Source organism: Triticum urartu, chromosome 7A (assembly GCF_056163025.1).
Source record: "Triticum urartu cultivar PI428250 chromosome 7A, HENAU_Tu73, whole genome shotgun sequence".
Taxonomy (NCBI): Eukaryota; Viridiplantae; Streptophyta; class Magnoliopsida; order Poales; family Poaceae; genus Triticum; species Triticum urartu.
In genome coordinates this window covers 52895683-52906685 of record NC_141879.1, presented here as the reverse complement: position 1 = coordinate 52906685, position 11003 = coordinate 52895683, and the positions used below count along the sequence as shown (strand labels likewise).

Below are 11003 nucleotides of genomic sequence, written 5' to 3'. Positions count from 1 at the left end.
GACTGTCAAGCTCATAATTCTATATGATGTGTCAAAGGTTAACAGAATATATGATATGACTTGTGTGCTGACCTCTAGTATCTTGCTTATCTGTAGTGTGTTTGTTGTACGCTTGCCTTTCTTTGGCCTGCTATTCTTATTTATCAAATGAAAGGACATTCTGTTTGGCAGTGGGCGGTTTTGCTCAAAAATAAGTAAATAAATTGTATGTGCATGCTGAAATGTTAGATGTCTGTTGGTTGCTGTATATGGGCAAGATGAATTCAATCTTGATGTGTACTTGTCAATTCTAGCTTATATTGGTGTCTTGCGATCCTAAAAAATTATTGAATCCTGCTGTGTACTTGTCAATCCTGCTGTGTGTTCATATTGCGTCTCTGTTTTCTTGTATGAACGAGTTATCTCATTTTAACTAGCTGGAGAACAAAAAGCATGGTACTAGCTCAATTTTTGTTATCATTCTAAATAAGTTTCCTTTTCTTGAATGGCCTGTTCTGATTCTTCACCTTTTCTGATTCTTCCATGCTGATTCATGTAACAGGGCGACCGAGGAAGGCATGTTGTCTGTTTTCTTGAAGGTCGCTTTGTTTGTTCCCAGCCCTAACTACAGTTGTCCAGCTAGTTCGGCATGTTGTTCATATCACTATTGTAGTCCAACGAGTTTGGCATGTTGTGAGTTTGTGATTGCTTGTAAAGCTTGTAAAGTATTGTATTACACTTGTAATCATTACTGTGATTGCCACTGTATTACACTTGTAAGGATCTGGTTGCTCTTATTTCAAGTATTATGTGTGCTTTTTGTCCGCCCATTTAAATACTGGTTCGAATATGAAGAATATGAGCCTGATAGATGGGACCCACTTACCAGAACATGACAAATGGGACCCAGTTACCAGAACCTGACAACCGGGACCCATCTGACTAGTGGACCCTTCTTTTGGAAAAAAAGAAAAACTAAATTCGTTTAGACAAAAAGGCCACAACCCAACAATAAAAAAAGTTGCAATGTTGGGCTTGGCCCATGAAGCCGATCAAAAATTGATAGAAAAAATATATAAAAAGGCCGAATTGTTGGGCTAGGCCCATGTAGAAAATCGAATTGGACCGGGCTGAATCTTGTGCCACATCAGATTGCCACGCTGGATGCTTACGTGGCCTGGGGAGGTTGCTAGTGACCAAAACGCCACAGTAGACGTATTTTGGTCATAAACGTCTACGACCATTCCAGAAGAAAGGTCGCTATAGTCAGTTTATGATGGCCAGCTATTGACCTTATGTTTTTGGTCACAAAAAGACCACAAATTGAAAACAGTGACCATTTAGTGACCAATAGTGCTGGTCACAAGTTGGCATATTTCTTGTAGTGCGCCATCCACTTCCCCGGCGTCGTCGCCGTCGTCCTCACCTGCACAGGCAGGAGGAGCGCCCCCACCATCTCCTCTCCTCCTCCCCTCATCACGAGCCAGGACAAGGAGGGCCACCGTGGCCGAGCAGGTCAGGCGACGCGTCCAGATCACCAAGGAGCCGCCCGCAAGGTCGGCCATGGCGCGACCGAGCAGAGCAGGTGAGGAGGGAGACGTTCGTTCCTCTTTCCCGCTGCATATATAGGTCTATATATCGTGATTCGTAGGGATTTTAGCCTCAGCATGGCCCGGTTGCTGCGGATTGGTTGAAGTGAGTCCCGTACCAGTGGATTTGATCTCCCCTGAATCTTTTTGCGTTTGCATCCTTTTGCATCTCCTGTTCCTCTTTTGGTTTCTTCTTCTTGCCTCTGTTGTTCCTTTGGATGTTTCATGGGCTATTTTGGCTGCTTGCTGAGCGTTCATTTTCTTCTTTTGCTTCATTCTTATGTGCTTCCTCTTCACCTTATTGACATTGTATTGTTTATGTGCTGCCTAATTTGTTTTGCAGGTACTATCCTTGTCGTGGATTGCTGCCTCACGTGTACGCAGAGCACATCTTGGGTGTTTAGGTGGCTGACTTACCCCCCTAATTTATTTTTCCTATTAGGTTTGATGCGTGTATGGCTCCCTAATAAGCAGTTCTCTTTGGTGCATCATGTTTTACCGGTTGTTTGATTGATTAGAGAGCCCTACCACATTTATTTACGAGAGGAGGTGCTTGATAGATAGGGATTTAGTAGAAGAAACTGCTATATAGGGATGGCCCTTGTATGTTTATTAAAGAAATTTTTGATGCAGGCCTCAGGCTTTCTTGGGTTTATTAAGTGAAAGAGCTAGATTAGCCTGCCAGTTCTCTTTGAGTTTGCACATAAATCCTTCATCTTTAGTACATGATCTTGGAGGTTTAGTTCAGTTAAAAAGATCATGCCATGTGACCTTTAGTATTTATGTCTAGATTAGAGATCATATGCAAATAATCTTTTTCAATGGATATGGTAATTTGCAGTAGATACATGTTATTAGCTCTATACTGTGGATTATTTCCCATGATTTTTGGGTCTGGTTGGCATAAATGACATTATTTTTGGGTCTGTCCAGATCTTGCACTAAGCCATGAATTATGAAGACTTAGCTTTGGAGAAATTTACAATTCTTTGTGCTAGCTAACTTTGCTTATCCAGATTGCATTGACATAGTGTTCAATCTTGCCTTCTGTTGTTACTAATGCAGGTTGCAAGGTCAGTTTAGTCTACTGCAACCAGGATGAATGTGCATCAATCTGGAATTGAGATTCTCAATATTCAGACATTGTCGATAACAAGGTACCTGACTATATATAGTGAAGTCTACTTCTTTTGTCCTTCCTGTTGTTAATAGTTTTTCCATCGCTATTAGCCAACCAGCAGGATTTGAATCATTATATGAGTGCAAGGAGATGTCATGTGTCATGTAAATTGTAAGTTATGTAGGGCTTGGTTATTGCAGTTTTTAGTTGGGTTGTGAGCACCTCATCTACTCAACACCAGCTATACTTGATGTGTACTTGCATATATGTATCTGCCGCATATCATGATACTAACGACACTTTCCTGCTACCTCGGTACTTCAGTATGGTACAACTTTGCTGAAAAGTAATAAGGTAAATTACTCATTATTTTGTTTGACCACGTGGAGGGCGCGCCACCGGCTCCCGGACCCTAGAAATTGCAGTTTCTTTTTCTTCTTCCATCTTTCATTTTTTCTTTCCCTTTTCTTCACCCGATTGACACTAATTTGTTTGTATGCTTTCTTATTTGTTTTGCAAGTACATATCATGGTGTTGATTGCCGACTCGCCTTTTACCTGGCAGTGGATGCAGATTTCTTGGGTGTTTAGGTAGCTTATTTTACCTCCCACTCCCCTCTATTTTTTTACTTATGTTTGATGCAATCTTGATAATTGTTTGTTCTCGAACGGGTTCATAGATGGTAGTAGAACTTCTGAAAACATTTGATTTCTCATTTCACAAGTGAGTTGTTGGAGATTCTCCATCTACAATTGCAGTAAGCTGTACGTTGCAGTATGATGAGGGACGCATGGATTTAGATTTGCTAACAAGAATACAGGTGTGAGGAGACAAAAAAAGCAATCTTGGCTTTAGATCCACAAGGTGCTGATATAGTTATAGAGATTTCATATTTGTCATTTGATCCCGAGATAAACAATAGTGGACGTATGTCCTGTCTTTTATAATGAAGTACTTTTGTGTGCAGTGAAAACAAATAATTTTATTATTATGCCTAATCAAATGGTTCTATCTGTAATTAGTTAATCTATATCACCGATTCGGCATAATCCACCATTCTGTATACTTTTTTGAGTACTGCACTGCTGAATCATGGGAGTTTAGTTTGAAGCATCAGCTCAATATATAGTACTGTGTTCTCTCTAATATACTTCTTTGTGAATTTCTATCAGATATAATTGGTCTAAAATAATACCAAGCTTGTGTTGATGCCATTCCAACCTTTGTGGTATCATGGTTAGGTACTATGACTCATCAATCTCTTTTTCCTGCAGATCTGTAGTTCTTCCCGTCGCTGGTCTGTATCTATTACCACACTCATCGATATGTGGCGGAATTCAAGTCTTTGTCCACGTCCAACGACCTGCAGGTTATGGTTCCCACTATCAGGCATTGTAGTCTGAAAACGTACGCTGTACTTTATTCGCTCATACTCTGTCCCCAGAAGCTTTTATGCATTTGGTAGGAAGTAAACTCTATTTGCATTCAGAAATATTTCTGCTGAATACTTGATTTCTATACATTTCATAAAATTTATGAAAAATGTGGTTGGGTTTCCCTTGTCCCTGAAATTTAAAGCTTTGTTGAATTACTGTATAGTGATCAGATCAACTCGATCATGCATGGCCTGTGTGTTATTATTCTTCGTCAGTTTTGTTCTGAAACGGATGGGGACAAAAGCACGCTGTCACATACCCTTCACATGCTTTTAGGTGAAAAATGTCAGGGAACGAATTTGTTGTGCTTAATTATCCAATTTAAATGACACCGTACGTATGTACATACTTGTGTTGGACTGTTATGAAGCATATATTCAGCCACAATTAGTAGACGGGATCTGTGTGCATTCACGAACCAGCTAATTTTTACCCTGTTTGTTTTCTTCACATTCACGGATAAAATCCTACTAAATGAGTGAGTGCATAAATTGATTGGTCACTTGTGAAAGCTCTACTTGCATTGGCGATTATTTCTGCTCAACTAATACTCATCGACTAGGATTTGTATTAGTGAATGTGCCTCTCTCTATGATTCACATACTTGTTACACCACTTAAGAACAAAACGGAAGTAAATTAAAGCTGCATGAAACAAAAACGCATTACTACTCTCAAGTGCTTTACTACTCTGTTTCCTCTGCTCTTGGTAACTCCAGTTCAATTCAGTGGGTGTGAAACAAAAGATGCATTCACATGTCTGTAACTTTGTATCTTGGTTCTGTTTTTATTGTTAGTTCCAAAAGATATAGTCACCTCTTTGTGACTTCAATCGCTATAACATGTCTACTCTTCGTTTAGATTTTTTTATTCCAGTTGTGTTGCTGTAAGCGAGCAGGTTTCTTGTGGGGAGTGGAGATGATTGCTTGAGCTTTCTTTTTATCTCACTTGTATCCCAAACAGAGTTTTCACACAGTTGATGTACGTACCGGTTTGCCCAGATATTCCATGTAGCGGTTTTAGTTTGTTTTTATTCATATAAGTACTAGATGAGCTGCACTATATGTTCTCTGATCCGTTGGGCCCAAACATGTACAAGTGGATCTGATTGTTATATTTTAATTCGATTTAGGACATTATTGTAGCTACCTATATAGAGTACAATTTACTTTCTTTGTCCTCCTGTGGCCGCTAACTAAATCTTTTTGTTTTCTTCTTCTTTTGCTCAGGGCCCTATGCTCCTATCGTTTTAGTGAGAATAGTGCCAGTGATTCAAAAGGTAATGTCACCTCCATTGAAAATGAAGTGTGATTTAGTAGCATTAGGCTTGCAGTTTAAGAGATCTTGCCATCCATTTTTCCTGGATTTTGGGGATGTGTAAAGTGTAAAATTATAGATCGCTTAGACTTTGGGTGGAGCTGAAGAAGTTATCTAAACTTTATCTTAAATTTGTACTTACTGGCCATTGATGCTGTCATGCATTCCTAATAGCATCCATGAATGGTTAATGCATGCACAATACTATTCCTCTATATTCTTAAACTTTTATTTATTTAGTCATTTACCCTGCTACTTCATAAATTTCATTGTTCGCCTTTCTCTCTTTTGGTGCTTTTTACAAAACTTAGAGCTGCGCTTCATGTATTTAGAGACATTATCTTCATTGCATAAGCAGTTCCTTCATTACAAATCCTAGAACTGAAACCTTTCACTTTGAAGGCAGGAGACTAATACAAACCGTGAGTGTTTCATAGAGAAATATGTTCATATGAAGCAAAAGAAAGTCATGGAGTACCATGCAATTACATCATGATTAATTATTAGCCTATTGTGATACTCAAAACCTGATAAAGACAATATTTATGACTGAATGTTTGACATGATCTCATGTCTGATTTGCTAATGGTGGTCACAGGATCTCAATTCTGACAGCAGAAGAAAGAAATGATGCATGTTACTTTCATTGTCGTCCTCGCGGTTAATTACATGATCTCAGGTCTCTCTCTCCAAGTTGATTTTTCTCCATGTCAGTAATCATCTTCTCCCCTAATTCAGATTCATTTTTTTGTAGTTGCTCTTAGAGAACATATCACTTTGTTGCTGCACATATGTGACGCTTTTAAGCAAAATGCAAGATGTTTGAGGAAATGGCAATAAGTGTATGTTTGTCGAGGTGCTCTCTTCTTATTTATTTGACATGATAAAGCATGGACCTTCTTGTTCAGGTGTTAGATTTCTCAATCCATACTTCCGTACAAATATCAGTTCTTGACTGGTTATTCAGTAACCTTGCACATGTTCATTTTCTCTCTATATCACCAGTATTAAAGTTCATACGTAATACCTTATATTATTTGCTTTAGAACATTGCAAATCAAGGTAAGCGGTGCATTTGGGAAATTCATATTCTATTCAAAAGCACTTCATCGATACCGTCAAATGCTTCACAGTAGAATATGCTACTTCATTTTTTAGGTGTCCTAAGGTTTCATAATTTGTTGTATTATCTAAAGCAACATGTTTTATCATGTTAGTTAGCATTGCACCAATAAAAAACCACAAATTATACACATTCTCACCCTTTGTAAAGATCGGATATACCAAACCTTATCTGATCTTAATAAAAGGGATTATAAACCAGTCAGATCATATACCTATGCCATCATCCTCGGATAGTATATCTTGAAATACAGTCGTTCGCGACAACATAATCTACTGCAGTAACCCAAAGGATAAAATCCATCTAGAAGACGAACGCCAAGGAAAGAAAAAGGTAGACCTGTGTCGAAGGAGCCTGGCGCCTGCCGCGGTGGCGCGTACTGAGGTTGGGGAAAAGCACGAGAGCAAACCCTAGACAGATCCCTAAACAACAACAAAGCTATGGATGAGCAGATGTAAATCACAAACAAAAAGGCAAACTAGAATGTCGACGATTTGCCCTTTTAAACCCTTTTAAACAAAGCCCTGGATGAGAAGATGTATATGATCTGGCTGGTTTATAATCCCTTTTATTGTGCTGTTAACTAGCTACTGTAAGATGATATCCTTTCTTGTGCTTTCAGAAGATCCATATGGCTTGGTAGGAAAAACATTGGCCTTCTATGCTTTCTTATTGTGTATTGATGGAGCAACTATCGTTACAGATTCTGAGGTCCCTATGTATATGGATCGATTGGTAACTGACCTGTAGATGGCTTGATAACACGCATGTGTGTTACTTACCCAACTATCACTTGTGGACTCACATCTTGTTGCTTCTTTAAAGCGTCGGTCGTCGATGATTTTCTGCTGAGCATAATGGAAGACACAAGCAGCCGCTTGGAAGGACATCTGGAAAAAAGGGCGCAGGGCGCGCTATTAGATGCCACCTCTCCCGTTTCATAACTGCTACTAGGCCTATCAAGGTAATTTTGTCTTATTGTACATATAATGCTCTTTCTTCTCGATGCATCCTGTCATCATTCCCGTTGGTCTATGTTATGGAGACTTTAGTTTTCTATATGCCGAGTTTTTGTTATACGTTCATGTATTTTGTGATGAAGCTGCATATACGTTCTTTTTTATTCTGTGCATTGATAACACGAGGTCTAGGTTGCAGAATATTAAATCCACGGTTAGCTATCAACAAGGGTTGTGTATTCTGTTTTCGTCGACAATGTTGAATATGCATTTTAGTGGCAATGATGATATAGTTTAGAGAGACGATTTGATCACTTTCTTAAGCTGCTAAACCAATCGTGAAATATACTTTTATGTTCATATATTGTTTGTTGGCTTCTCAATTTGTGCATCCAAACAAACTTTGTTTCTGAGTGACTCTTCAATAGACTCTTGTTTTATTAATGGTTGATGGAATGATGAATACAAAGATAAATTTCCTTAGATTTGATTGATGTATTAGATAAGGGCCATTTCTTACTTGGACCATATTGATTCTTATTGGCCTACTGTTAAAGTTCAAGATATTAGGAATCATTGTATTCTATGTCTCACTGTTTCTTTGTAGCAGGTTCGTGTGAGACGGTCCCTATGAAGTACATCGACAAGGCAGATGAATTACGCTACTTATTAGTATGCTTAGTGCTTATGGCTCCGTAGTTGGCTCTCCTTTATTATGTTCCTGTTCTTATTACCTCCTCTTATGTCTTCTCGCTTTTGTTTTGAACTTTATGTCGAATGGCTATCTTTCGTGGTCATATGAGCGTACTGAATTTGATCCTACCTTATAATCTGATGATGATCTTGAGCTCCATTGTGTTTTATTTTTATCATAATTAAATGTTTCTTACTTTATTATTATCCTGTATAAGTGCAAATGCTATACCTGGATTCCAACTGACATGTTGTTACATGCTTCGGCAAAATGCTGGGACCGGCATCCTCGCGCCAAGGCGCGGTTCCGATCTAGTCCTCTAGATTGCTTGTTCATGAGCACTACTCACATTGATCACTGTGAATCCTCTGAAGTAATACACCTCCAGCCGGCAACCACACTGATGTTGTTACCTTGTGTGTGGAAATGTAGGCAGGCGTAGTCACAAATCCTGATGCTTCCTAGTCGTAGGATGTTGATGCTTCCTAGTCCTAGGATGTCAGTGGATTTTAGTGGAGAACTTGTGTGTAGGTGTGTGGTATTTCTGGTAAGAACCTAGCAAAGATCTCTCGAAATAGGCTTTCGCCCCGCTATATAGATATAGCAACCATCCAATACAACATTCCGATCAACGCTGGGGCTAACAACACAAGCACGCCCAAAAGAAAATACAAGAGAGAATAAGAGAAAAAATGCCAACAACGCCGGATCAACGAAAGCTACGGCACCCCGCGACCGCTGCGCCCACCGAAGATAACCACCACGCTCCAAAGCCGCCGAGTTGCCGTGTACCAAGCACCACCTTCACGAAGGGATGCGACGATGATGACGCTGCTGCCCAGACGAATCCTAGGATTTCTCCCGGTACACGGAGGGTAGTGGGGCGAGAGGGTCACCTATTGAGTAAATAGGCAATTTCTCGATTAAATTAATCCACGAGTAAAACACTAGCATGGCATTGACACAAATAAACACATACTGATATCCAGTGAAGCTAGTACATACTACGCTAATTGCAGAAAGATCTACGTATAACGCTAGCATGGCTAAAACAGAAAACAGTAGGAGCGGGATAAACGAGTTATACCCTCCAGTAGGCCATGCAGAGGCCGCGGCTTTGGTGGCAGCAGCGGCGTCCTTCTTGTCGGCTTTAGCTTTCTCGGCGGCGGCACATTCAGCGTCGGTGGACATGGTGATGATGAAGGCGATGCGAACATAGAGGAAGTAGACGTCGGAAGCGAGCAGTCGCGTAATCGCTGCCCAAAAACCTATTCGCCCCTCACCCCGTACAGGAACCTGAAGCGCGTGGTTTCGGAGACCTGCTCTCCCGTCGACCGTGTACGCGGCGGACGGGATGGAGTCACCGGCGGCAGCAGCAGCAAGGGGACGGCGGTGGGAGCAGATGTGATCTGTTCGTGGCGGCTAGGGTTAGTGACTGGCAAAAATAAGCGCGTAGGTGTGAGCTCGGCTCGGCTCAATCCCGCAACCCGCGTCGCGTCGCGTCGTGACGAGGCGTGGCGGGCGGCGGAGGAGGAGTGCGCGAGGGCCTCTTCTCTTCTCAAGCTCCAATAGCATGTAGAAGAGAAACCCTTATAAGGAGGTCCAACTCCTCTTCCACTTCCGGGGTGGGACTAAACTTCCCACTACACCTAGTGCCATATAACCCACATGGGCCCTTAGAGATTTTTGAGAAAATGCTATATGGGCCTAGAGCCCATCTCAAATTTCAGCAATCCCCCACCAGATCTCGAGGGCCCATTGTGTCCTCTGTTCCAATTACTGTTTCGATATACCAGTGTTTTAGTGAAGACCTATTAAGGTTGAGCTTCACCTAGAGCAAGTAGTTACACTCCTTCACAACTGAACAATGGACTATGTCTTGAATTGTCAGTTTGGTGTAAAGAAGTTTCACCACATGCCTTACTAGTACTAGGCTACCGAAGGCTGACCCCTCGGGTGGAGCATATAAGTCACACTCCTGGCCTATTCATGAGCTTACTAGAGATCATCCCAATCTCATAGACTGTGACCAGCAGTCGGGCTCATATAGGTGTGTTCCTCCAAAGATCGCTCTGTAGGATAGCATCTTGCTTATATAAGCTTCGGAACACATTAAGACAATAGTCATCCTACCATACAGTATCGAGAGTATTGCATCTCCAATGGAGTGGGTTAGTATAGTTACTCTCCCCAGTTCACCCCTGGCTTGTTTTTCCCAGGTCCTAATTCACGGGATCTCCGATCACATAGGTTGGGTTACTACCATGGCAGCTCATGTGGGTCTCATACCCATCTCCCTCGATGCATTATCTATCACTACACGTGATAGCCCTTTCGTAAAGGGATTTGCCAGATTCTTAGCCGTATGGACATACTCCAACGCTATCACTCCGGAATTTCTTAATTTTCTGACAGCCTTTAATCTCATTCTTATGTGTTTGTTGGACTTCATGTTGTCCTTTGAACTTTTCACCTTGGTGATGACAGTCTGATTATCGCAGTTCATAAGGATAGCCGGAACCGATTTATCAACCAATGACAAGTCCATCAAAAGATCTCGAAGCCATCCTGCTTCGACACCAGATGTGTCTAATGCTATTAATTTTGCTTCCATTGTTGATCTTCTTAAGATCGTTTGCTTGCAAGACTTTCAGGAAACAACGCCACCTCCAAGAGTAAACATATACCCAATTGTGGCCTTCATCTCATCAGCATCAGAGATCCAATTTGCATCACTATACCCTTCAAGTACCGACGGGTATCTGGTATAGTGAAGTCCATACTTCA

At 41.0% G+C, this 11003-nt stretch overlaps 1 long non-coding RNA gene across 4 annotated transcripts; it reads left to right on the top strand.

The window, feature by feature from the left end:
• Nucleotides 1-1368: 1368 nt before the first annotated feature.
• Nucleotides 1369-8364, top strand: LOC125525613 (uncharacterized). 4 transcript variants are annotated; one of them, XR_015611776.1, is made up of 9 exons: nt 1369-1564; nt 1912-1972; nt 2634-2725; nt 3209-3278; nt 3963-4095; nt 5353-5402; nt 6039-6149; nt 7389-7527; nt 8133-8364. It is a non-coding gene; the product is annotated as an uncharacterized LOC125525613 (long non-coding RNA). The 4 variants fall into 4 exon arrangements; XR_015611774.1 differs by having other exon boundaries at nt 6039-6282; XR_015611775.1 differs by having other exon boundaries at nt 6039-6348.
• Nucleotides 8365-11003: the final 2639 nt, after the last annotated feature.